Here is a 27,358-nt window from a genome sequence, read left to right on the forward strand (position 1 = left end):
GGACCGCTTTAAGTACTGGGCGGTCACTTGATCTCACCAGCTACTCACTGCAGGGGGGTGGGATAGGGCTGGCACGTCACAGAAGGAAGTGGTAATGCCTTCCCTGCATGTCTATTGGCCAGAAAATGGCGCTAAACATGCAGGGAAGGAAATGGAATTGACTTGAGTACCGCGTGGTGTTCGTCTCGAGTAACGAGCATCTCGAACACCCTAATACTCGAACGAGCATCAAGCTCGGATGAGTATGCTCGCTCATCTCTAGTCCTTATCTTATATCACCATATATCTCTTAGTACATAGACAACTTCAGAGACAAGTTGTTTTCGGGTATACTCGACGGTGTCTGTTATTGCGCAGTTTAAATTCATACAATATATAAATATATATCCATTAATCTGGTTTTTCTCCACTCTGCATTCTCATGCACCTGTCTAGCCCCCAAGCTCTATGCTCCTGGGAGGACCTAGAGTATAAATAAATCCGTCCAGTTCTAGAGAGATCAGTTGGTGTTGTAGTTCTGGTCAGTGACAGAAGCGAGTATACTTCTGAAGGAGTTAGTGCAGCCGTGAGGGAGAGGTGAAGTTAATAGTGAGAAAGCAAGAAATAAGAAAGAATAAGATTAAGCTATTTTCCACCTTCCAGCCCAACCTCCCCCCCCCCCCCCCCCTCTCCATATCAGTATCTGGCACCATAGTAACCCCCAGACAACACGCCTGCTGTTTTGGCATAACACTGGATTCTGACTTCTCCCTCACCCTCCACATCCAATCTCTGCCTGCAACACAGAAATATCACTAAAATCCGTCCGTTTCTCACCACGGATTCGTTAAAGACACTCACTGTCGCTCTCATCAATTACCGACTCAACTACTGAAACTCGCTACTCATCGGCCTTCCCTGCACCAGACTCTTCCCTCTCCAATCCATACTAAATGCAGCTAGACTCATTTTCCTATCCAGCTGTTTCTCAGATGCCTCTGCACCATGCCAATCACTGCACTGGCTGCCCATCCATTACAGATCTAGATTCAAACTCCTCACCCTCACCCGCAAAGCTCTCTATGGTGTCGCACCACCGTACATCACTTCCCTTCTGTCCATACATCATCCAGCCTTCACACTCCAATCTGCTAACACATTCACATTAAACGACCATCTATTCCAAACCTGTTGCAGCAGTGCTGAGATCGTTGCCGGATTGACTAAGTCCCGTGTGGGTTTTCGACTTGGTTCTGCACCTTCTAGCTCAGTAGGTGTGACGTAATATAGTCACACTCGGGGGTGATTAGCTTGCTATTTACCTGGGCTGGGTACTGAGCTAAAGTGCTGTGAATTGCCAGTTGCTCGCTGTCTGAGCTGGTAGTAAGTGGCTCCCATGTACAGCATAGTCTCCGCTGTGAGGTGAACAGAGGTCGGTTCCGTGTGCTGCTGCTTCACTACCAGCTAAGTGTGGTGTTTCATTTGAGTTTCCTTTTGGGGGTGGCTTCGTTCCTTTATTTTGTTGGCCAAGTAGGGTTACTTAGGTCCCAGGAATGAATGCAGGCCCACATCTATTAAAGCAATCAAACTGCCGTGTGAGGCAGGGCCCTCTCCCTCATTGTCACGTGTTTAGGGAAAGACTTCCCATTTATTTTGTGTTATTTATTTCAGTTGCTGCACTTTGGGCTATTATTGTGCATAATTGCAGGTGTTCGTCCAGCACGTCATTTGCGGACATAACAGAACCTCACATGCTCGCCTCCAGGACCTCTCTAGAGCAGCAATGGACCTCTGGAATGCACTACCCCAAAACATCTGTACAATCCCTCCTCTGTGTGTGTGTGTATATATAATATACATACATATATATACACATGCACACACAATAGAAATACTCATCTCTCCACCGCCACGCTGTTCCTCACACTGCCGTTCTGGTCCTCCAGATGGTCTGTTTATTTCAGCTGCAACAGTCACGTGGTTGTTTACTCACGCGACTGCTGCAGCCAATCGGAGGCCCCCAGATGGGATATCATCATTGACGTTCCATAAACCAGCTGGTGCTTCTACATTACAAGCAGACGTGACTGGTTTACAGGTAAATACCGGGCCAGAAGTCCCGGGAGGCATCATGAGTCAAATGCTGAGGTGCTAAACCACCGAAACAGCACTTTGGATCCAAAGTGAGCATATTGTTAAAATATAGTTTTGCATGACAGAGAAAAAAAAACATGAAAATGGAAATGCACACTCTCATAATAGATGCTAGTGAAATGAATGTGCCTCCATGTTGTATCTTATGTGTAGCACTTTTGTAAGCAAGAAGCCATCTTCTCTGCCTCTTTTTCACTGTATTCATTTGTCGTATTCTGGGGGATTTATGGATATTAAATGGTTATTTTATAAGTCCTGAGTGAATCACTAAGGGTTTTGCTCCAGAAGATAGCTATTGTGACATTTAGACTGGCAGACGAGTCAAACTGACATGTTCCTAACTGTTCACATATGTTCCTAAACATTCTCTCTAAACAACTTATTGTTTAGATTTACTGTTCCAAGAAGTTAATCATGTATAATCAAATCTGCGCCTGGTTGGCATTTTAGATGTAAAATTCCTTATCCTGCATATTCATATTTTGTTTATGTTTCTTTTGACCAATGGTAATAACTAGAGATGAGCGAACACCAAAATGCTCGGGTGCTCGTTACTCAGGACGAAATTATCGCGATGCTCGAGGGTTCGTTTCGAGTAACGAACCCCATTGAAGTCAATGGGCGACCGGAGCATTTTTGTATTTCGCCGATGCTCGCTAAGGTTTTCATGTGTGAAAATCTGGGCAATTCAAGAAAGTGATGGGAACGACACAGCAACGGATAGGGCAGGCGAGGGGCTACATGTTGGGCTGCATCTCAAGTTCACAGGTCCCACTATTAAGCCACAATACCGGCAAGAGTGGGGCCCCCCCTCCCAACAACTTTTACTTCTGAAAAGCCCTCATTAGAATGGCATACCTTAGCTAAGCACCACACTACCTCCAACAAAGCACAATCACTGCCTGCATGACACTCCGCTGCCACTTCTCCTGGGTTACATGCTGCCCAACCCCCCCCCCCCCCCGCACGACAGTGTCCACAGCGTACACCAAATTGTCCCTGCGCAGCCTTCAGCTGCCCTCATGCCACGCCACCCTCATGTCTATTTATAAGTGCGTCTGCCAGAGGAAAAGCAGGCACACACTGCAGAGGGTTGGCATGGCTAGGCAGTGACCCCCCCATAAAAGGGGCGGGGCGATAGTCCACAATGCTGTACAGAAGCAATGAGAAATCCAATCCTGTGCCACCTCCATCTGGAGCTGCACACGTGGGCATAGCAATGGGGAACCTATGTGCCACACACTATTCATTCTGTCAAGGTGTCTGCATGCCCCAGTCAGACCGCGTTTTTTTATAAATAGTCACAGCCAGGTACAACTCCGCAATGGGAATTCCGTGTGCACCTACAGCATGGGTGGCTCCCTGGAACCCACCGGCTGTACTTAAATGTATCCCATTGCATTGCCCATCACAGCTGAGGTAATGTCGTGCTTAATGCAGGTGGGCTTCGGCCCACACTGCATGCCCCAGTCAGACTGGGGTTCTTTACAAGTGGACAGATGTAGGTTCAACTCCGTGTGCACCTACAGCATGGGTGGCTCCCTGGAACCCACCGGCGGTACATAAATAAATCCCATTGCATTGCCCATCATAGCTGAGGTAACGTCCGATTAAACGCAGGTGGGCTTCGGCCCACACTGCATGCCCCAGTCTGACTGGGGTTCTTTAGAAGTGGACAGATGTAGGTTCAACTCCGTGTGGACCCACAGCATGGGTGGGTGCCAGGAAGCCACCGGCGGTACATAAATATATCCCATTCCAGTGGCCATCACAGCTGAGGTAATGTCGTGCTTAATGCAGGTGGGCTTCGGCCCACACTGCATGCCCCAGTCTGACTGGGGTTCTTTAGAAGTGGACAGATGTAGGTTCAACTCCGTGTGGACCCACAGCATGGGTGGGTGCCAGGAAGCCACCGGCGGTACATAAATATATCCCATTGCAGTGCCCATCACAGCTGAGGTAATGTCGATCTTAATGCAGGTGGGCTTCGGCCCACACTGCATGCCCCAGTCAGACTGGGGTTCTTTACAAGTGGACAGATGTAGGTTCAACTCCGTGTGCACCTACAGCATGGGTGGCTCCCTGGAACCCACCGGCGGTACATAAATAAATCCCATTGCATTGCCCATCACAGCTGAGGTAACGTCCGATTAAACGCAGGTGGGCTTCGGCCCACACTGCATGCCCCAGTCTGACTGGGGTTCTTTAGAAGTGGACAGATGTAGGTTCAACTCCGTGTGGACCCACAGCATGGGTGGGTGCCAGGAAGCCACCGGCGGTACATAAATATATCCCATTCCAGTGGCCCTCACAGCTGAGGTAATGTCGTGCTTAATGCAGGTGGGCTTCAGCCCACACTGCATGCCCCAGTCTGACTGGGGTTCTTTAGAAGTGGACAGATGTAGGTTCAACTCCGTGTGGACCCACAGCATAGGTGGGTGCCAGGAAGCCACCGGCGGTACATAAATATATCCCATTGCAGTGCCCATCACAGCTGAGGTAATGTCGTGCTTAATGCAGGTGGGCTTCGGCCCACACTGCATGCCCCAGTCAGACTGGGGTTCTTTACAAGTGGACAGATGTAGGTTCAACTCCGTGTGCACCTACAGCATGGGTGGCTCCCTGGAACCCACCGGCGGTACATAAATAAATCCCATTGCATTGCCCATCACAGCTGAGGTAACGTCCGATTAAACGCAGGTGGGCTTCGGCCAACACTGCATGCCCCAGTCAGACCGCAGTTTTTAATACGTAGACACTGGCAGGTACAAATCCGTAAAGTGAAGTACCTGCGGACCCACAGCATGGTTGGCTCCCTGGAACCCATCGGCGGTACATAAATGTATCCCATTGCAGTGCCCTACTCAGCAGAGCTAACGTCAGATACAATACAGGTGGGCTTCGGCCCACAGTGCATGCCCCAGTCAGACTGGTAATATGTACCTTAACAGTAACCTCGTTGGTGGTAATGTGGTGGTGACTGCGGACCTAGTAGCGCAGTTTTATTTAGTTGGTTTTCCGAATGTGGCCAGGATTAAGTGGGCCGTGGCGGGGGGATGGTGGTGGTGCTCTCTTGTTGTGTCGTTAAAGGTGAAATTCTTGGACTGCCACCAAATGGACCAATGCAAAGGTATTTGCCCAGAATGTTTTCATTGTTGGAGGAGGAGGGGGATGTTTTGGAGGCACTATGTGTCCTCTCCACGGGTCCGTGGTTATATGCACCTTAACAGTAACAGCGTTGGTGGGAAATGGCCTCGCCGCCATCATGTCTTTGGGAAGCCTCTGTTTCCACACCCCAGTGACATACCATTAGCAGCGGTATAGGCAGAGCCCAGAATTATTAACATTTCAGTGGTAGCATTAGGGACAGGCCCCACTAACATATCACTAGCAGCATTATAGGGGGAGCACAGTATTAGTTCCATTTCAGTAATAGTAGCACTCAAGACAGGCCCCAGTAACAATTCCGAAGCAGCAGTATAGGGGGAGCGCAGTCTTAGTTCCATTTCAGTAATAGTAGCACTCAAGACAGGCCCCAGTAACAATTCCGAAGCAGCAGTATAGGGGGAGCACAGTGTTAGTTCCATTTCAGTAATAGTAGCACTCAAGACAGGCCCCAGTAACAATTCCGAAGCAGCAGTATAGGGGGAGCGCAGTCTTAGTTCCATTTCAGTAATAGTAGCACTCAAGACCGGCCCCAGTAACAATTCCAAAGCAGCAGTATAGGGGGAGCGCAGTCTTAGTTCCATTTCAGTAATAGTAGCACTCAAGACAGGCCCCAGTAACAATTCCGAAGCAGCAGTATAGGGGGAGCACAGTGTTAGTTCCATTTCAGTAATAGTAGCACTCAAGACAGGCCCCAGTAACAATTCCGAAGCAGCAGTATAGGGGGAGCACAGTATTAGTTCCATTTCAGTAATAGTAGCAGTCAAGACAGGCCCCAGTAACATTCCCATTGCAGCAGTTTAGGGAGATAACAGTCTCTTTCACATTTCAGTAGCTGCAGTATAGACAAGGCCCCAGTTACATTTATGTAGCAAAAGTGTAGGCCAACCCCACACACCTTTCTGTACCATGAGTGCAGGCGAAGAACATACAAATTACTATGATTACACTGTAGGTGAGGGCCCAAAAAAATTGGTGCACCAACAGTACTAATGTACCTCAGAAAAATTGGCCATGCGCAACCAAGATGGCAGGTGAAACCCATTAATCGCTTTGGTTAATGTGGCTTAAGTGGTAACTAGGCCTGGAGGCAGCCCAGTTTAACTAAAAATTGGTTCAAGTTAAAGTTTCAACGCTTTTAAGAGCATTGAAACGTATAAAAATAGTTTAGAAAAATTATATGACTGAGCCTTGTGGCCCTAAGAAAAATTGCCCGTTCGGCGTGATTACGTGAGGTTTCAGGAGGAGGAGCAGGAGGAGGAGGAGGAATATTATACACAGATTGATGAAGCAAAAATGTCCCCGTTTTGGATGGTGATAGAGAACGATGCTTCCATCCGCGGGTGCAGCCTACGTATTGCTTAGGTATCGCTGCTGTCCGCTGGTGGAGAAGAGAAGTCTGGGGAAATCCAGGCTTTGTTCATCTTGATGAGTGTAAGCCTGTCGGCACTGTCGGTTGACAGGCGAGTACGCTTATCTGTGATGATTCCCCCAGCCGCACTAAACACCCTCTCTGACAAGACGCTAGCCGCAGGACAAGCAAGCACCTCCAGGGCATACAGCGCGAGTTCAGGCCACATGTCCAGCTTCGACACCCAGTAGTTGTAGGTGGCAGAGGCGTCACGGAGGACGGTCGTGCGATCGGCTACGTACTCCCTTACCATCCTTTTACAGTGCTCCCGCCGACTCAGCCTTGACTGGGGAGCAGTGACACAGTCTTGCTGGGGAGCCATAAAGCTGTCCAGGGCCTTAAAGAGTGTTGCACTGCCTGTGCTGTACATGCTGCTCGATCTCCGCGCCTCCCCTGCTACCTAGCCCTCGGAACTGCGCCTTCTGCCACTAGCGCTGTCGGATGGGAATTTTACCATCAGCTTGTGCGCCAGGGTCCAGTGGTATAGCAACACTCTCGAACCCCTTTCCTCTTCGGGAATGAGAGTGGAAAGGTTCTCCTTATACCGTGGGTCGAGCAGTGTGTACACCCAGTAATCCGTAGTGGCCAGAATGCGTGCAATGCGAGGGTCACGAGAAAGGCATCCTAACATGAAGTCAGCCATGTGTGCCAGGGTACCTGTACGCAACACATGGCTGTCTTCACTAGGAAGATCACTTTCAGGATCCTCCTCCTCCTCCTCCTCCTCAGGCCATACACGCTGAAAGGATGACAGGCAAGCAGCATGGGTACCGTCAGCAGTGGGCCAAGCTGTCTCTTCCCCCTCCTCCTCATCCTCCTCATGCTCCTCCTCCTCCTCCTCAACGCGCTGAGATATAGACAGGAGGGTGCTCTGACTATCCAGCGACATACTGTCTTCCCCCGCCTCCGTTTCCGAGCGCAAAGCGTCTGCCTTTATGCTTTGCAGGGAACGTCTCAAGAGGCATAGCAGAGGAATAGTGACGTTAATGATTGCAGCATCGCTGCTCACCACCTGGGTAGACTCCTCAAACTTTCCAAGGACCTGGCAGATGTCTGCCAACCAGGCCCACTCTTCTGAAAAGAATTGAGGAGGCTGACTCCCACTGCGTCGCCCATGTTGGAGTTGGTATTCCACTATAGCTCTACGCTGCTCATAGAGCCTGGCCAACATGTGGAGCGTAGAGTTCCACCGTGTGGGCGCGTCGCACAGCAGTCGGTGCACTGGCAGATTAAACCGATGTTGCAGGGTGGCAGCGTCCGTGTGGGACTTGCGGAAATGTGCGCAGAGCCGGCGCACCTTTACGAGCAGGTCTGACAAGCGTGGGTAGCTTTTCAGAAAGTGCTGAACCACCAAATTAAAGACGTGGGCCAGGCATGGCACGTGCGTGAGGCTGCCGAGCTGCAGAGCCGCCACCAGGTTACAGCCGTTGTCACACACGACCATGCCCGGTTGGAGGCTCAGCGGCGCAAGCCAGCGGTTGGTCTGCTCTGTCAGACCCAGCAGCAGTTCGTGGGCCGTGTGCCTCTTATCTCCTAAGCTGAGTAGTTTCAGCACGGCCTGCTGACGCTTGCCCACCGCTGTGCTGCCACGCCGCGCGACACCGACTGCTGGCGACATCCTGCTGCTGCTGCTGACACATCTAGATTGCGAGACAGAGGTTGCGGAGGAGGAGGGTGCTTTAGTGGAGGAAGCATACACCGCCGCAGATACCAGCACCGAGCTGGGGCCCGCAATTCTGGGTGTGGGTAGGACGTGAGCGGTCCCAGGCTCTGACTCTGTCCCAGCCTCCACTAAATTCACCCAATGTGCCGTCAGGAAGATGTAGTGGCCCTGCCCGCCTGTGCTTGTCCATGTGTCCGTTGTTAAGTGGACCTTGGTAGTAACCGCGTTGGTGAGGGCGCGTACAATGTTGCGGGAGACGTGGTCGTGCAGGGCTGGGACGGCACATCGGGAAAAGTAGTGGCGACTGGGAACTGAGTAGCGCGGGGCCGCCGCCGCCATCATACTTTTGAAGGACTCCGTTTCCACAACCCTATACGGCAGCATCTCCAGGCTGATAAATTTTGCTATGTGCACGGTTAACGCTTGAGCGTGCGGGTGCGTGGCGGCGTACTTGTGCTTGCGCTCCAACACTTGCGCTATCGACGGCTGGACGGTGCGCTGCGAGACATTGGTGGATGGGGCCGAGGACAGCGGAGGTGAGGGTGTGGGTGCAGGCCAGGAGACGGTAGTGCCTGTGTCCTGAGAGGGGGGTTGGATCTCAGTGGCAGGTTGGGGCACAGGGGGAGAGGCAGCGGTGCAAACCGGAGGCGGTGAACGGCCTTCGTCCCACCTTGTGGGGTGCTTGGCCATCATATGTCTGCGCATGCTGGTGGTGGTGAGGCTGTTTGGTGGTGGCTCCCCGGCTGATCTTGGCGCGACAAAGGTTGCACACCACTGTTCGTCGGTCGTCTGCACTCTCAGTGAAAAACTGCCAGACCTTAGAGCACCTCGGCCTCTGCAGGGTGGCATGTCGCGAGGGTGCGCTTTGGGAAACAGTTGGTGGATTATTCGGTCTGGCCCTGCCTCTACCCCTGGACACCTCACTGCCTCTTGCAACCTGCCCTGCTGCTGCCCTTGCCTCCCCCTCTGAAGACCTGTCCTGAGTAGGCGTTGCAAACCAGGTGGGGTCAGTCACCTCATCGTCCTGCTGCTCTTCCTCCGAATCCTCTGTGCGCTCCTCCCTCGGACTTACTGCCCTTACTACTACCTGACTGAAAGACAACTGTGTCTCATCGTCATCGTCCTCCTCACCCACTGAAATGTCTTGAGACAGTTGCTGGAAGTCCCCAGCCTCATCCCCCGGACCCCGTGAACTTTCCAATGGTTGGGCATCAGCCACGATAAACTCCTCTGGTGGGAGAGGAACCACTGCTGCCCAATCTGAGCAGGGGCCCGAGAACAGTTCCTGGGAGTCTGCCCGCTCCTGAGAATGTGTCATTGTAGTGGAGTGAGGAGGCTGGGAGGAAGGAGGAGCAGCAGCCAGAGGATTCTGAGTTGCAGCAGTGGACGGCGCAGAACTGTGGGTGGACGATAGCTTGCTGGAAGCACTTTCTGCCATCCACGACAGGACCTGCTCACACTGCTCATTTTCTAATAAAGGTCTCCCGCGTGGACCCATTAATTGTGCGATGAATGTGGGGACGCCAGAAACGTGCCTCTCTCCTAATCCCGCAGCAGTCGGCTGCGATACACCTGGATCAGGAGCTCGGTCTGTGCCCACACCCTGACTTGGGCCTCCGCGTCCTCGGCCGCGTCCACGTCCTCTAGGCCTACCCCTACCCCGCAGCATGCTGTATTACCAGTGATTTCACAGCCAGGAAATAAATTGGCGCAAGCCTGCTGTTAAACTTAGCTGGCTGCGTATGATTTTTTTTAAGATCTCCACCCAGCACACACGTACCCAGAACGCTGAGGACTGTGAGAGGCAGGCCAAATAGAATTTTTGCCCTTTTTTTTTTAAGGAAAGGCCCACTGCCTATGTTCAATCAATAATATATGTGTTGTGGCCCTGCAGTGTGTCACAGAACTGCAGTGTTGCACTGTTATTAACTGCAGCAGAGCGGTGATTTCACAGCCAGGAAATAAATTGGCGCAAGCCTGCTGTTAAACTTAGCTGGCTGCGTATGATTTTTTTTAAGATCTCCACCCAGCACACACGTACCCAGAACGCTGAGGACTGTGAGAGGCAGGCCAAATAGAATTTTTGCCCTTTTTTTTTTTAAGGAAAGGCCCACTGCCTATATTCAATCAATAATATATGTGTTGTGGCCCTGCCTACACAATTCTGTCCCTGGAGTATTACTGCAGGGCGCAATGCTCTGCACGGCCGATTTGGAAAAAAAAAAAAAGTGCAACACTGCAAAAAGCAGGCTCCACAGTACTGCACACGGTTAGATGTGGCCCTAAGAAGGACCGTTGGGGTTCTTGAAGCCTACACTAACTCCTAACACTCTCCCTATAGCTGATCAGGCACCAACAGCACTTTCCCTAAGCTATGTCAGACCACAAATGTGGCGAGCCGCGGGAGGGGCCGATTCTTATACTCGGGTGACACCTGATCTCGCCAGCCACTCACAGCAGGGGGGTGGTATAGGGCTGGAACATCACAGGAGGAAGTTGTAATGCCTTCCCTGTCTTTCAATTGGCCAGAAAAGCGCGCTAACGTCTCAGAGATGAAAGTGAAAGTAACCCGAACATCGCGTGGTACTCGTTACGAGTAACGAGCATCCCGAACACCCTAATATTCGCCCGAGCATCAAGCTCGGACGAGTACGTTCGCTCATCTCTAGTAATAACTGAATTATAATAGATTTTAGGTATTGTAATTGAATATGTGCCCTATAAAACCTGATGCCTGTAAATCAACAGACAGATAACTTTGACCATATCAAGTCGTGTGTGGTTTGGCAAGTTATTTCCGGGCCCGTATATACTTCTAACCAATTTGAACCTCAGAGGCATATCATAGCAAAAATTATTTGCACCAACATAGACAAACATATATAAACTTTATTAAGGAAACAAAGAATTAAAAACACAAAATCAAAACATGTCTTACTCACAGAGTAATTGATCTAAAGGCTTTATGCAGAATGAACTGTTGGGCACATATGCCTGGCAGGTTGTCCGAGCAATAATCAAACCTGTGCTTTTCACAGGAACAAGCGCTCAGTGAATGAAGGTAAAAGGCGATGGGGATTCACAATGAACAGGCAGTTGTTCCTAAGTGAACGACTACCTGTTTACATAGGCTGATCTTTCATTCAGTTTTCTGCATGCAGAAACTGAATGACGAACAAGAAATAAACTTACCATATTGCTCCATAAACTACTACAATGGCCCGCCTCTACATGGGCGCTGGTTAGTCTCCTGCCTAAGGTGTTTAGTGAGACAGCGGACTGCAGTCAGCTAAGTACCTCTGTCTATAAATTCTGTGTGAGGCTTATTCACTTCTACTGTGTACTCTGTTATATACATTGCTATTTCCATTTGCATTAAACATCTTCCCTATCCTTCATCTAGGGACAGATTCGGACCCCTAGGTTCCTACTCTGGGGCCTCCCATATTGGAGTAATGTCCCTGCTATATTGGTTAGGGATAGAGTTCCCATCCCAGTGTATCTGTTGCTGTTACTTGCCCTATTTTGTGTTCCCCAAATTTTGGTGCTATAATACATGTCTATATTTGTACATTGCAGACATAGGTTACATCTAGATCTGACCTGTTGGGGAGGCTCTATACTTGAACCCTGCACGAACATAACAATAATGAACAGGGAGTGGTCCGGAGGGGCCCAACACTATATAAAAAATTATCCACCCCTTTAAAACAGCTACAATTGGAGCCAACTCCAAATGCAACAATTTAACAGCTGTCAATCACTGCTTATGGGGCAGACTTGGCTCACAAGCCCACTGCATCCTTCCTGAGCGACAAATGACTGTTAAATCTGTCATTGATTGATAAGCGGTTAAGTTTATGCACCATATATGTACGTCGTATGGTCCTGGGTTTTAAACTTACTGTAGCTAGACGAGTGCCTGGCTGTCAGAAACAGCTTTGTTGCATCTTTTCTGGCTCACATAAAACTCAATGAACAATCTGTAGTGAACAGAGGAATCGGCAGTGGCATTGCCTCTATGGGACCCAGTAAGTATATGACTGACAAGCGCTCCCGGCATGGCAGAGCTACTAGATCTAAGCAGACCCAGCCATGTGATCAGGGGCGGAGCTTGTAACTAACTCACTCACAGACACAGAGCCTAGGTGACTGATCACATAATGGGGTCATCATCACAGGCCCTGTAAGCACACGGCTGCTATCAGGCTCTGCGTGTTTTATGCTTTAGGACTTTTGATGACGTCACCATCATGTGATCAGGAGCGGAGCATGTAACTCACTCACTCATGGACAGGTGGTCGTTAGTATTTTGACTTAACTTACCAGCCCACTCCATCCTTCCTGAGCGACCAATGACTGATAAATGCATCAATGGTTGATTAGAGGTTAAATGTATGCACCATATATGTACATCGTGTGGTCCTGGGTTTTAAACATACACCATTCTAAATGCAAACTTGCTTTAGCTAGACAGGTGCCTGGCTGTCAGAGACAGCTTTGTTGCATCTTTTCTGGCTCGTATAAAATTTAATGAGCAATCAGCAGTGCCGTTGCCTCTATTGGACCCAGTAAGTACATGACTGACAAGCGCCCCCGGCATGGCAGAGCTGCTGGATCTAAGCAGACCCAAAGCAGCTGTACTAGATGCAGATGGCATGACAGTGGGCTGGTTTTCCCCTGTAACTCGGGTTCCCATGGATGCCCCAATTATAGTGAAAAACAGCTAAATAGAAATGTCTTTTCTTTTATGATGTCATAGGGGAACATGTTAGGAAAGCATATATAAAAAAAATTACTGATAAAAAAAACCACACCACACCAATCTTGTAATGTAAGACTATACAAAGTATAGATAAAAATGACAAACAATTAACCCATTCTCATACTTTATTAACATTTGCAATTTACACTAACATAAAGAACTAAACAAAAACTTTTTTTTTTACTTTTCAGACATACTACCTCTAATAAAACATAAAAAGCTAACTTTTTTTAAAAAAGGTACTAAAAACAGACCTATGCATCATAAAAAAATATACAAAATGTATTTTTGTAACCCAAGAAAACAAAATTATGGCAGTTGGATCACCCAGTGTGCTAAATCTCTAAAAAGTGTCAGGTCACAAAGGACCAAAACACGCTGATCATTAAGATGTTAATCCAGATCCAATGGGCCCTATGTTTTCCAAAGGGTGCCTGTACACGCAAGACTTCTCTGTAGCAAAATACAAATGGAGCTCCGCTGATCACCGGCCAGCACCTGTACTCGTTAATTCAAACAATGAGATGAGTTCATATGCTGGCCAGCAATCAGCAGAGCTTCACCTGTGCTTTACCGTGTAGAAACCCTGCGTGTACGGGAACCCAAAGAGTAGCTTTTAATCATGTGGAATGGGACAAATCTTTGATTTAAGTTAATGAAGTCTCATTCCTCAGTCTCCTTATTGTCCTACACATCGGAAATAAAAAACATGGTCCGTAATACTGATCATTATCAGATGACAGTTTTGTTTGTTCATAGAAGGAGAGAGTAAAAGGGGCGACTATTTGACCTTATTCACACTTTAATATGCGAATCCTCAATCAGCTTTAGTTGCGGCATACAAGGGGTAAGGCGATGACTGACAACCATCCCCATCAGAATGGTGGCTATGTTTTACAGTCCTGCTCCTGATTGTGCGGGCACAGTGGCGGTGTGTGCCCAATCTGAGCATTATAATTGTTTGGCACAGGTGCTTTGAGAAGTCCTGCCTGCACCGTCCTGTTATGCTATGGCTCCTGTTGGGGGTAAGTTATACATCAGAAGGCATCCCAAGAGTCTGATCACACATCGCGGAATAAATCCACACCAAAATCCACCTGATTTCCATAGTAAGATTAATTATAATGTATGAATAACTGCTGTGAAGATCTGTAGCATTTCCACAACAAATAGAGCATGCTGCGGATGTGAAAGTTTGCAGCTTGACTATCTTCACTGCTGATATTTTTCCACTATAAGTGGATGGGATTTCCTAAATCCCCATTCTCTACACTGTATTATACGTTGGCGCAGAATTTCAGCTTGCATTCTACAGCGGAAATTAGGCAGGAACTACATTGTGTTTGAGTAGATATATAGATTTACATTAGCTACATATTCTGGTCCACAAAACATGGACCAAAGTTAATATACGCTCATTTGAAAGCGGTCTGAGGCAGCAGATCCTACAATGAGGTTCCACGATTGTAATATTTACAATAATCTGAACATTAAAATGGCTTCTCTCCTGTGTGAGTTCTCTGATGTTGAGCAAGAGTTGATTTCGCACTAAAACATTTTCCACATTCAGTACATGAAAATGGCTTCTCTCCTGTGTGAGTTTTTAAATGTCTTGTAAGAGTGCTTTTATGATTAAAACATTTCCCACATTCAGGACATGAAAATGGCTTTTCCCCTGTGTGAATTATTAAATGACTTGCAAGAGTGCATTTATAATTAAAACATTTCCCACATTCAGGACATGAAAATGGCTTTTCTCCTGTGTGAGATTTTAAATGTCTCATAAGATTTGATTTCTCACTAAAACATTTTCCACATTCAGGACATGAAAATGGCGTCTCCCCTGTGTGAATTGTTAAATGACTTGTAAGAGTGCTTTTATGAATAAAACATTTCCCACATTCAGGACATGAAAATGGCTTCTCCCCTGTATGAATTTTTAAATGAGACTTAAGATTTCCTTTCAGATGAAAACATTTCCCACATTCAGGACATGAAAATGGCTTCTCTTCTGTGTGAATTTTTAAATGAGCTTCAAGATTTCCTTTCAGATGAAAACATTTCCCACATTCTGCACATGAAAATGCCTTCTCTCCTGTGTGAAATCTCTGATGTTTAACAAATTCTGATTTCCTACTAAAACATTTCCCACATTCTGCACATGAAAATGGCTTCTCCCCTGTGTGAGTTTTTAAATGATATGCAAGACTGCTTCTATAATTAAAACATTTCCCACATTCTGAACATAAAATTTGCTTTTCATCTTTGTCAGTTTTCCGGTGCGTAGAAAGATTTGATTTCTTTTTAAAATCTGAGCGACATGGAAGTTTTTTCCCCCGTCTACGGCCAGTTATTTGTTTGCCAATCAGTGAAGAAGGTTTCCTGTCACTAGTGCCATCAGTAAGGGGTATTGAATTAGGTTGTGTGGTATTATCTTCTACTTCCTTTAGAGATACGAGGTGTCCATGGTGGCCTCTACTCCAGTCTTCACCTGGAGGAAAAGAAATGATGACTTTCCCCCTATTTTTCATTTTTTCAATTAACCAAATCAAGTTTTATTGAAACAATAGCAAGGAAACATACTAAAATGGAAAATACAAGAAAAACAGGATAACATATGATAAGTAAATCACTAGTAAATATATGAAAGACGGGGGGGCGTGGCTAGCCGGCAACGGGAGCGCACGCACAGACCGGGGCTCCTGGCAGCAGGAACATACCGGAGAGTTTTTGCCGCGCCTGGAGGCTTCCACCGCGGCGAAATCATTACCCTGGGCACCTCCGGACCGAGACCTGCAGAAGGAGACCCTCCGCGGGTCTCTAGCTGAATTTTTGATTTTGAGGCCTGCAGTTCCGGCCGCATCCCCGGCCTAAATTTACAGACGCGGCCGACCGGAAGTGAGGGCCGGCCGCGGAAGACAACGGCAAACCCTCCCTGAGGAGCAGCGGAGGGGAGGGGGCAGCTGCTGGGACCTGAGGAGAGCCGGGGAGCGGGCAGAAGGAGCAGGAAAGAGAACGGCAGGCCCACAAAACAGCAGATTGGGTGAGTGACGCCGTGACTGCGGCCACCGGACCCTGCGGCCCCCCCCTGCGCTCCCCCACCCCTACTGGACAGTAGCACCACGCTGAGGGCACTGAAACCCCCTGGAGCGAGCTCCCTGCCGTGCAGTAAGCACTTTGCACAGGCAGACATATTAAGGGGCCCCCTCTGCCCCTCCCCCCCAGTCGGACACCACCTAGACGAGGGAAGAGAAGGGGTGCAAGAGGAGAAAGATTGGGGGCGGCGTGGGGGAAAGAAGTGAAGGGGAAACACAGCGGAGACCCACGCACACAGTGAGGAGCACCGCGCACGGAGCCACTTTCCCTCAGGGGAGCACTCTACTCCTGAACAGAGAGGTGCGGAGGCGGTTGGCGGCCCCCTCTTTCTGCGTATCTCGCCTTTTAACACACGTGGTACCCAGAGACTGCGGCCGACTGCTTCATGCGCACTCAGAAACCAAGCCCGGAGCTGCCGCCTGCAAGTGTCGCGCTAAAGGTGCATAAATGCTACTACACTATGTTTGCACCCCAACAGCTATGCATTAAAGTTTAAACTGCGCATGAATCCCCCCCTGTGACATTTATAAGTTCGGACCGGTGGACATCCCCTACTACTATCCTTTGACAAGATGGCGCCCACCAAGCAAGCCAAAATAACTAGCAAGCTGCAGCAATATTCACGGCCCAGCACCTCAACGGACTCCCGACCTAACGCGCCACCCAGCCCGCAAAGTGCGCCCCCTGAGGCAACAGCACCAGCTTCACCTCCCGCATCTGGCCCAACTATCGCCGATGTGCTGAAAGCGATTACAGAGTCGCGCTCTGCCCTCACAGAAAAAATCGACGCACTACAGTCGGACTTTGGTCTGCTGCGAGCGGACGTCCAAACGCTGAGAGAGCGTACAACAGAAGTTGAGACGCGAGTCTCCAACTTAGAGGACTCTGTTACACCACTCTCAGATCAAGTGCGCACCCTCAACTCTAACATCACGGCGCAGGGGAGAAAAATGGATGATATGGAGAACCGCCTGCGCAGATGCAATCTGAGATTCATAGGACTACCGGAGGGCGCTGAGGGCAGAGATCCCTGTGATTTCCTGGAATCGCTCCTCAAACAGGAGTACGGCCCCAACTCTCTGTCACCCCTATTCTGCGTCGAGAGAGCACATCGCATTCCATCAAGAGCCCCGCCGCCCGGAGGCCCTCCACGCACCTTCATTGCAAAACTGCTTAACTATAGGGACAGAGACAAAATCCTGGCGCTCAACCGCGAGAGAGACCCGATAAGGGTTGACGGACAAACAATCCGTATCTTTCCGGACTTCTCCTTAGAGGTGCAGCAAAAGCGCCAAAAATTTGTAGAGGCAAAGAAAATGCTGCGCTCAAAACAACTTATCTACGCCATGTTATACCCCGCCAGACTAAAGGTGATCAAGGATAACCGTTCCCACTTCTTTGAAAACCCAGAGGATGTCCTAAACTGGCTCGAACAAAATTAACCTACACCGTGAGACTTTCACAAATGCGCGTTTGATGCGGCTGGCCGTTCATTGCTTTCTCAGAATTATTGCGGCATAATGGTGGAGGGTGGCACCCACCTTTCTCCCACTCCCCCTTTTTTTTTTTCCTCTCTCCCCCCCCCCTTTCCCCCCTCTCATTTCCCGTTCCCACCCCCCCCTCCCTCCACTCTAGATAAGATGGCCGGCAGCAGAAGATGATGAAAATGCAAAACGATGTGGGCTGCGTTAAAGTTGCCCCTTTTTTTCTCTCTCTTTATTTGGACTGTGGGGGCCCGACTGGACTGAGGGCCTACGCAGCGCCCGCGGACCGTGCCGGGTACCTATAGCCCACACTGACGCGGCCCACAATCACATAACCCTGTCTCTGTTTCTTCACAGGGGGACTTTATTTTCATGCTCGTAACTGCTATTACTGTTCTACATTTTTCTGTTATAGTCTGTTGGTGATTCTCGATTGGGGCTAGGTCTCACGCCCCCTACAAAGTTGTGAGTTATGGGATCGAAACCTGTCCGAAGTTCGGGGGGATGGGTAGGGTGGGAGGGGAGGGATTGGTTTGAGGCTGGTAAATGTGAATTGCTTTGTAATTTTCTATTTGTTGTTGTTTTTGGCGCGACTCTCTTTCGGATGCTTTATAAGAACTCATGGGAACAATGGCTACCCCCTTGAAAATGGCTAGCACATACTTAAAACTGGTCTCCTGGAATGTCAGGGGACTAAATTCTAAAGTTAAAAGAGCATTGGTTTTTGACTTCCTTAAAACCCACTCCCCCCACATGATACTACTTCAAGAAACACACCTCAGGGGCTCAAAGACACTGGCGCTTAAACGAGCAACAATTGGCTCAGCGTATCACGCGACTTACTCCAACTACGCTCGAGGAGTCAGTATACTGGTGGCCAAATCGGCCCAGTTTGCCTTCCGCCAAATACACATAGATCCTGGGGGGCGCTACCTGATCCTACAGGGAACCTTCCATGGCCGTCTCCTCACGATAGTAAATGTTTACCTGCCACCACCTGCTAACATTGAAATACTTCACGAGGTGATGGCACGAGTGGTCCTCCTTGAGGCGGCCCCGATAGTAATCATGGGAGACTTCAACCTGATTTTGGACCCGGTGCGGGACCGTCTCACCCCAGCCGCCTCCACACAGGCTCGGCTGCCTGGGTGGGCCGACTCCTACTCAATGCAGGAAATATGGCGCACGCGACATCCACATGACAGAGCCTACTCATGCCACACTCCGACCTACAATGCCTTCTCGCGCATAGATCTCTGTTTTGGCTCCCCGGACTGCCTCCCTATGGTTCGGGATATATCCTATCTACCCAGAGGCATTTCAGATCACTCTCCGCTCCAATTAGTTCTTGACCTTGGGGTTGGGGGCAGTCGCCCTGTGTGGAGACTGAGTCCGCTGTGGCTGGAACAGAGAGAAGTGCATGAGTATGTAGAACAAGAGGCTGAAATGTACTGGGAAGTCAATGAGGGGACGGCCTCGGAGCTGGTGGTATGGGACGCATTTAAAGCCTTCACCAGGGGATCCTTTACCTTGGCTATTGCCGAGCATAGAAGATCCCTGGGAGCCCGCCGCTTGGACCTGGAAAGGCGCCTTGATTTAGCAGAGGCAAGGCACATAGCAGACCCCTCCTCGGAAACTACTACAATTCTGGGTGCCCTGCGACGGGAATACAAACTACTGCTTATCGAATACACCAAGAAGAAACTCCTGTATTCCCGCCACCGGATTTTTGATCAGGGAGACAAGAACGGCCACTTACTGGCCTACTTGGCTAGAGAGGATCAGACACTGCCACCAATTACGGCGGTGCGGGACGGCACGGGTATTCTATTAAATGATCCCAAACTAATTAATCAAACGTTTGCCCAATTCTATGGAGATTTGTACACCTCCAGACTGAGCTATACTGAAGCGCAGCTCCTGGCGTACCTGGATGGCATTCCCTTCCCCACACTGAGTGGAGACAGCGCGGCCCACCTGGATGGGGATCTAAGTATAGAAGAAATAACTGAGGCTATTAAGGCACTCCCCAATAGGAAATCACCGGGCGTGGATGGGCTCCCCGGGGAGTGGTATAAAAAAAATGTGGAAATCCTGGCCCCGCGACTCCTCACACTATATAATTCTATTTTGCGGGAAGGGGCGCTACCGGACACAATGCGTAAAGCTCTCATAATAATGATCCCTAAAACCGGAAAGGATCCCACGGACTGCGGCTCTTACCGTCCCATTTCCCTTCTCAACAACGACGTAAAAATACTCGCAAAAATACTGGCGACGCGTATAAACTCTGTACTAAAAGAGATCATACACGCGGACCAGTCCGGCTTCATGCCTGGCAAAAGTACGGACATGAACCTGAGGAGGCTCTTTAACCACTTGTCGTACAAGCACACTAACTGCGGGAGGCGCACCCTGGTATTCATAGATCAGGCAAAGGCCTTCGACTCAGTAGAGTGGAAGTACCTATGGGCGGTGATGCGGCGGTTCGGATTCGGGCCAACTTTTATTAAATGGATCGAGATCTTGTACGACTCCCCGGTGGCCAACATTAAAACTAATACACATGTCTCTGCCCAATTCTCCCTGAGCAGAGGCACAAGACAGGGCTGCCCTCTGTCCCCCGCCTTGTTTGCCCTCGCCATAGAGCCTCTTGCGATCCAAATCCGAACGTCACCAACAGTGAAGGGATTTAAACTGAACAACTACGAAGAGCGCATAGCGCTCTATGCAGATGACACCCTACTCTTCCTCCAAGACCCGGAGGCGTCTCTAGACGCAGCCCTGATTATATTCGACGCATTCGGCGCACACTCTGGCGTTAAGGTCAACTGGGACAAGACTCACTTACTGGCGGTGGACCCTGCGGCCGCCGAGCTCCCTCTGCCCGCCCCGCTGAGCTGGACAACCCAGACCACCTACCTGGGAGTAAAGGTCTCAGCAGAACTGTCCGCCTTTTACAACTCCAACCTGGTCCCCCTCTTGGCATGGGCCGGGGAGGCAGCGACACGCTGGGCCTCTCTCCCACTCACGCTGGTGGGCAGAATAAACCTGCTAAAAATGAAATTGCTACCAAAATTCCTGTATATACTGCATAATTCTCCTATGTTAGTCCCTAAAAAATTCTTCACTAAGCTCCGTGGGATCGTACTGCGCATACTGTGGAGGGGCACTGCACCCAGGATTAAATTGGAGACTCTGTGCCTCTCATCGAGTGGAGGGGGACTGGCCCTACCGCACTTCTATTACTACTACCTGGCCAGCCAACTGGTATACGCGGGATGGTGGATATGCTCGTCAAATTACAACCCGGCGGTGGGCCTGGAACGTAGAATGGTGGACCCTGCTCAGAACCTACGGGGACTGCTATTGAGCGGCCCCTCATCCTCAATCGCCCCTCTGCCTACTCCCATGCTGGTGACACTGGAGACCTGGCAACGGGTCACGAGACTGTCCACTACAGAGGAGACTGCGCGATCCCCACACACTCCCCTCTGGAATAACCCCAAACTGCCACACTTCCAGCGCTTCCCGGAGTCCGCCTTTTGGAGACGCCGGGGCGTCAATGTCCTCTCTGACATAGTCAGCGAGGGCAAGTTTTGCACCTTTATGCAGCTACGGGTTGCCCACGGCCTGCCTGAAAACTCCTACTTTAGGTACTATCAATTGCGAGATGTAGCCGGGGCTCAGTTTGGAGGTTTGTCTGTCCCACTATCCATGACACGGCTGGAGAGCCTGGCGCAGACGTGCAATCTTGTCAAACCGCTGTCGAGTTTTTATGCCCACATGGTGCGGTGCTTGGCCCCGCTAGGCGAAAGGGCCGTACAGAGATGGGAGGGAGATATTCCTGACCTGACCTCAGGGGAGGACGAGGATATACTGGGTGGCTCTGGTCCCCCCCTGGTTAGCGCTAGAGACAAGCTCATCCAAGTTAAATTTCTGCACCGCATATATTATACCCCCTCCAGGTTGTGCACCATGGGCCTGCTCCCTACTGCAACGTGCCCACGATGTTTGGTGGCGGATGGGACGGTCATGCATGTGTTCTGGGAGTGCGCGGTCCTACAGGAATACTGGAGAGACGTGCTTGTCTTCATGGAAACACATCTAGGGGCACCGAGGATCATGCATCCTGGAACGTGCCTCTTTGGGCTTGTGGGAGACCTGCCGGTGGCGGCAGCAACACGTACATTATACAAGTTGTTACTCTTCTATGCAAAAAAAGTGATCCTACTTAATTGGAAACACCCTGGGAGGCCGACTAGGAGCGCATGGATCCGGGTCGTTAATGCTGAAATCCCAATGTACAAATTGACATACATGGCCAGGGGGTGCCCTGAAAAATTCGACAAGATTTGGGATAGCTGGGTGAGTTGCCCCGCGACCGCGTCGGGAGAGCCAGGCCAGGCGGTAGGGGGGGAGTGAGGGAGAGAGAAGGAGGATAAAAAAAGAGAGACATCTGCTAAATCTGCTTTCTACGATAAAAACCCTATGCTCAGAAAACTAATTTTTTTTCTCCTCTATTCCCACAGTTGCTCTTAAGAGAGTCGCGCCAAGGGGTTGGGGGGGGGCTAAGTTTAAGTTTTTGGGGTTTTTTTTTTTTTTTTTCTCTTCTTCCTGATTGATCACAGCTGATTTATTCAAGGTTAAACTACTGTTTAGCAATAACTGATAAAGTTAAGAGTTTAAAGGGGGGGGGGGGCGAAAGAAATAAAAGTACTAGCCAGGTATAGCATGCCAAGAAGAAATATGTATATGTACGCAGGCAAAGGTTATCTCTACCCTGTTTCTCATGATATGTACTATCTGCTGAATCTGACACCTGCGGTGACAGCTATCCGTGTTTACGTGTTTATATGCTTGTTAATTTCTGGCTAAATAAAATTCCTTTAAAAAAAAAAAATATATGAAAGACAGAAGACAAACAAAAACATCATAGTATTTGTAAACGCTTTGTAAAGATTACAGAATATAATTTCGAGTAGAGATAGCTAAAATTTAAAGGAGGTTTCCAGTGAAATACTGTTGTTGACCTATCATCAGAAAAGGTCATCAATAGTTGATTGGCTGAGGTCCATCACTCAGGACTCTGGACGATATGCTGAGCGGGCGCATGCTGTCAGCTCTGCAAATACACAGAGGTTGGAGCGGAAGCCTCCACACCGACCTCCATATAGTAGTATTGATTTCAATGGCAGCCATGCCTGCAGTTACAAGCACCAGCCACTACACAGAGGTCGGCACGGAGGCTTCCACTCCGACCTCTGTGTATTTGCAGCACAAGGTCATCAATATTATTTCACTGGAAAACCCCTTTAAATTTTAAAACATCATTTATTATTTTCGCATTGCAAGAATTATTATGCCAATCAAATGTAAGAAAAATGTAAAACAGGGTATATATTCATTAACATCCAAAATATACCTAGAAGGAGTTGTCAGAATGTCCTAGTGGCCATTTAGGGGTATGTGTATTTCAGTTTATTATTTTAATGCACCTAGGCCTATTGAAGAGGAGTTGTCCGGGAAATGGATAACCCCTTTAATCACTTTTTCTATATTCTGTTCATTTGAGGAGGTGGGTTAACAAAAAAAATATCAATTGTGTTTCCTTTTTAAGATGTTCTTGATACCAAACTGTGTAGCACAGAGTGTTATGCTGTTTCAATAACTCCCATGTAATAGAAATAGCATAGTGGCTGCACTACGCAGCTTCAATTATGCCCATTAACTTCAATGGCAGTTATAGTAACACCAAACTAGGTGGATGAGTAGCCAGACGTGGGTTTGTCATCTAACCGGGTAATGTGACAGCCCTTTTAGCCCTGTAATCATATCTATCAGACATTTCTGGCATATCCTGGGAGTATAATATTACATATTAAATGGGGCTTTCCGGCATTAAACTATTGATGACACATCCTCAGGATCGGTCATTAATAATTGATTAGTGGGGGATCAGCTGTATAGTGGTTGTGCCTGGTATAGCTGCTCCATTCCATTCACTTGAATGGGCTGGAGCTGCTCTCAGGCCATGTGATGAAAGAATGTGATGTCAATGGTCTCTTCAGTCAGGTGATCAGAAAAGATCCCAAGTAGGCAGACCCCCAGCAATCAACTATCTTGAGAATAGATCATCTATAGATTAGGAGAATGGAAGAATCATGAGTAAAGAAATATAAATTAAAGGGCTTCATATCTACCACAATCACACTCCGCTCACCAACTACTTCTCTTCCTGTTTCAAAGTCTGCAGTCTGGATTCTAATAAAACTGCCTTCCCAATAAATTCACAGCCTGCAAACAGTGCAAGTGTCGCCTAAAGACATGGTGTGTACCCCCATGGGGTCCATATAACACAGGTTGAGGCAATAAATGGGTAATAGTAATGATCAGGTGGAAGATGATATTCTGAGCTTCCCATTAATGGAATACATTCAAACAAGATTTATGAAAGGCTCTTACCGTTCACCGACACCGATATGGATTTATCGAGTCCACTCATTGTTACGTTAGAACTTTCCTGCAAGAATCCCACAAAAAAAAGAGATGAGAAAAAAAAAGACCCCTAATTTATCTTATGTCCATCAGTATTTTGTACTATCGGCGCTCCCCAGCCTTAACTGAATGAAACTGTGGACCACCATCAAATTAAAACACTTCACCACGGACTCCTCTCCTGGGCAGCAAAGGAGTGGGATGTGTCTTACAGAGATCCTGCACTGACTCCTGACCTCAGCGACATCGGAACCCCTTTGGTGCCCCGAAGCAGTTATAGGCGATTGATACCCCCATATTTGTCTTGGGGAAGCCCCAACTCACTGCTCTTGGAGGATCCGTGGAGGCACGGAAAACAGCAGCACCATGAGGCCCAGGATACATCACTTCCCAAGACTTCTTCAGCAGCAGGGGATCCCGGTAAGCTCCCATCCAACTGTGGCGCCCAGATATGAAACCCTGCGACACAGCCACTGGCCCGCAGCGGCCTAGCGAAGTGCAAAGCCGTGGTGTAATTTCCAGTCGACACATGTGGCGTAGCCCCCCCAGCACCCCAAAGACGTTGAAGAGGACTGCGGTGCCACTCTACAATTGGGAGGACCCCGCTTACCATTCTGGGCAAATCCACCATCTCCACACCGCTCCCCGGGCATGGGCTGGATAGTTCCGGAGCATTGGTCTGAAGTTTCGGCCACCGTGAATGTTGCAGGGACACGGCCACTCCACTACCTCTCGCAAAGACCTTTGGTGACCTCCACTTGCCCGCTGCTCCCGCCCTGGACCCCTGCGACAAGGTCATTGATCCGCTGTGACCTAGCTGTGCATAAAGCTGTGGCCTAGAGTTCAGGCTAATCTGCGTGTCGCCTGGCCCCCTGGCACTCATTACCTGCTGCTGGGGGAAACCCTTCCTGATACATTGGAGGATTCTGCCACCGTCGCCTCACCACTATCTGGGTGCGGCCAAGTTGGCTCCGGAGGCTTGGGGCCCCAACTGCAGCGGACACTGGGGGGGGGGTCCAACCACTCCACGCCCTGGACCGTTTCCGGTGGCAAAGATTCTCTGGCAAACTACATCTGCGCCGCTCCTGACACAAACACCTACAGTGCAACTACCTGCCCACTGAGGCCTAGTGACAGTCGGAGCCGCGGCCTGGATTTATGACCACCTTGCTCATCGCAGGAGCATCGTGGCTGCACTGGATGGAATTGAAGGTAAGAGTCGGCGCAGGGGGTTCACATGGTCCACCAACACCAAGCACCCTGCAGCCAACTGCTGAGACCCATGGGAGTCGAGAGCCATAACACACAGCCTGGGTCACGTCTGTCCCCATTGCTGCCCTAACAAGTCTTATTGCTCAGGACTGTTTACAAACTGGAGAAGAGAGGCTGTACCAATGAGAGCACAATATAGCAAGACAGTTTAAACCCCCATAGACCAAGACCATTGTAAACCGCGGGAGAAAATGCTGGCCATGATTCAATCTCTTAGGGTGCCACTAACTTGGATGGCTACTGCATAATTATCAGATGAGAAGCCACATCCATATCATTGACCTGCTGATAAATCTTCATTGATCTTACAGATGGAGCGAAATTTTTGACCTTTGTTTATGCAAGCTGTGAAACCCCTAGACCTGGAGAGGTCCAAGTATGGACAGATACTTAAATGAACGCAACGCGGGTACCTTGACATGAGTAACACGCCAGCTGGATTCGGTGAAAAATAACAGCAAACGGAAAACAAAAAAGTAAACCATCTAAAACTGCTAAAGAAAAAGAACACAAAGGACTTCAACTGTCTATGTCCCCACCAAAGCCTGCCTCACCCCGTGCCACGGCTATAACAGATTGTTACTCTTTGGAACTTGACACCTCCTCTTCTCCATCCTCCTCCAAATGTATGTGTCTTCTATCTCCCTCTGGACTGTTGAAGAGGAGGGACCTGTTATATCTCTGCGCTCCATGGATCTGGGTTGCTGACCCACATTCACGCAGACAAATCGCTTTACTATCAGAGATACTGATAGGCTTCAATCTATTCTCCCCTCTATACTCGACCCATCGCAGAAGGGCTTCACACGTGGAAGAAATGCTTTAAAAAATATCAGAGCTGCAATAGCGGCAGCGGTTGCCACACAAAGTCCCAATAGTCCAGTATTGATGCTATTGAGTCTAGATGCCGAGAAAGCTTTTGATAAAAATATGATACTGGGTGGCGTAGCTTTGGACAGACATATGTAAATTATAAAACATGATACACGTACATACAAATGCCACCAGTAGCCTCACAGTTAATGGCCTTAATACCCCAACCATTGACTTATTTAGAGGGGCCCGTCAAGGCTGCCCCCTCTCCCCATTACTTTTTAATTCATCCATAGACCCATTGCTCAGGTACTTAATAAATACCCCACTCTTTAATGGAGCCTGCTAGGCTGATTTGGAAATTAAGGCGGAAGCATTTGCAAACAGCATATTTTTGATAGTCAGCAGCCCAAAAGAGACACTGACGCCCTTATTACAAGGAATCGAGAAAATTGGAGAGCTCTCTGGCTATACCTTAAATTGAGACAAAACGGAAGCGCTACTATTAAAAGGATTGGCTAAACTTTTGTGGATGGCCCAATACCCTTTCCATTCGGAAAGCATTCCATACAATATCTTGGAATACAGGTCACAAGATGCCCTTCTAAATTATATAAAGCAAACACTGAACCCTAAATTAAAAAATTGGAAATGACTCTAAATTTATGAAGAACTTTGCGGTGTCCTTCTTGGGAAGAGCTAATCTATTAAAAATGACAGAATTTCCCCATCTGCTATACATCCTACATTCTCTGCCCAGATTTGTAAAACTAAAAGACATAAAAAAGATCAATTATTTATACAGAAACTTCGTTTGGGGTGCGAAAAGACCGTGCAGAGCTCTTAAAACATTGCAAAAACATAAAGTCAATGGTGGAATCAATCTCCCTCATATAAGGGACTACAATCTAGCAGTACAGGCTCGCATTATTCATGATTGGATATATTCCCAGTCGAATTTTACAAACAAACTGCTCGAGCAGAAAATGTCTGGCCCAATACAGTTACAAAATATCCTTCATCTCCAGGACGCAGAAGTACCAGAGACTGAAGCGTAA

The 27,358-nt window shown here is 48.7% G+C and overlaps 1 pseudogene; it reads right to left on the minus strand.

The window, feature by feature from the left end:
* LOC136620553 (zinc finger protein 850-like) overlaps positions 1-27,358 on the minus strand; it is a 493,122-nt pseudogene that overhangs the window by 294,503 nt on the left and 171,261 nt on the right.

The sequence above is a fragment of the Eleutherodactylus coqui genome, chromosome 3 (assembly GCF_035609145.1).
Source record: "Eleutherodactylus coqui strain aEleCoq1 chromosome 3, aEleCoq1.hap1, whole genome shotgun sequence".
Lineage (NCBI taxonomy): Eukaryota > Metazoa > Chordata > Amphibia > Anura > Eleutherodactylidae > Eleutherodactylus > Eleutherodactylus coqui.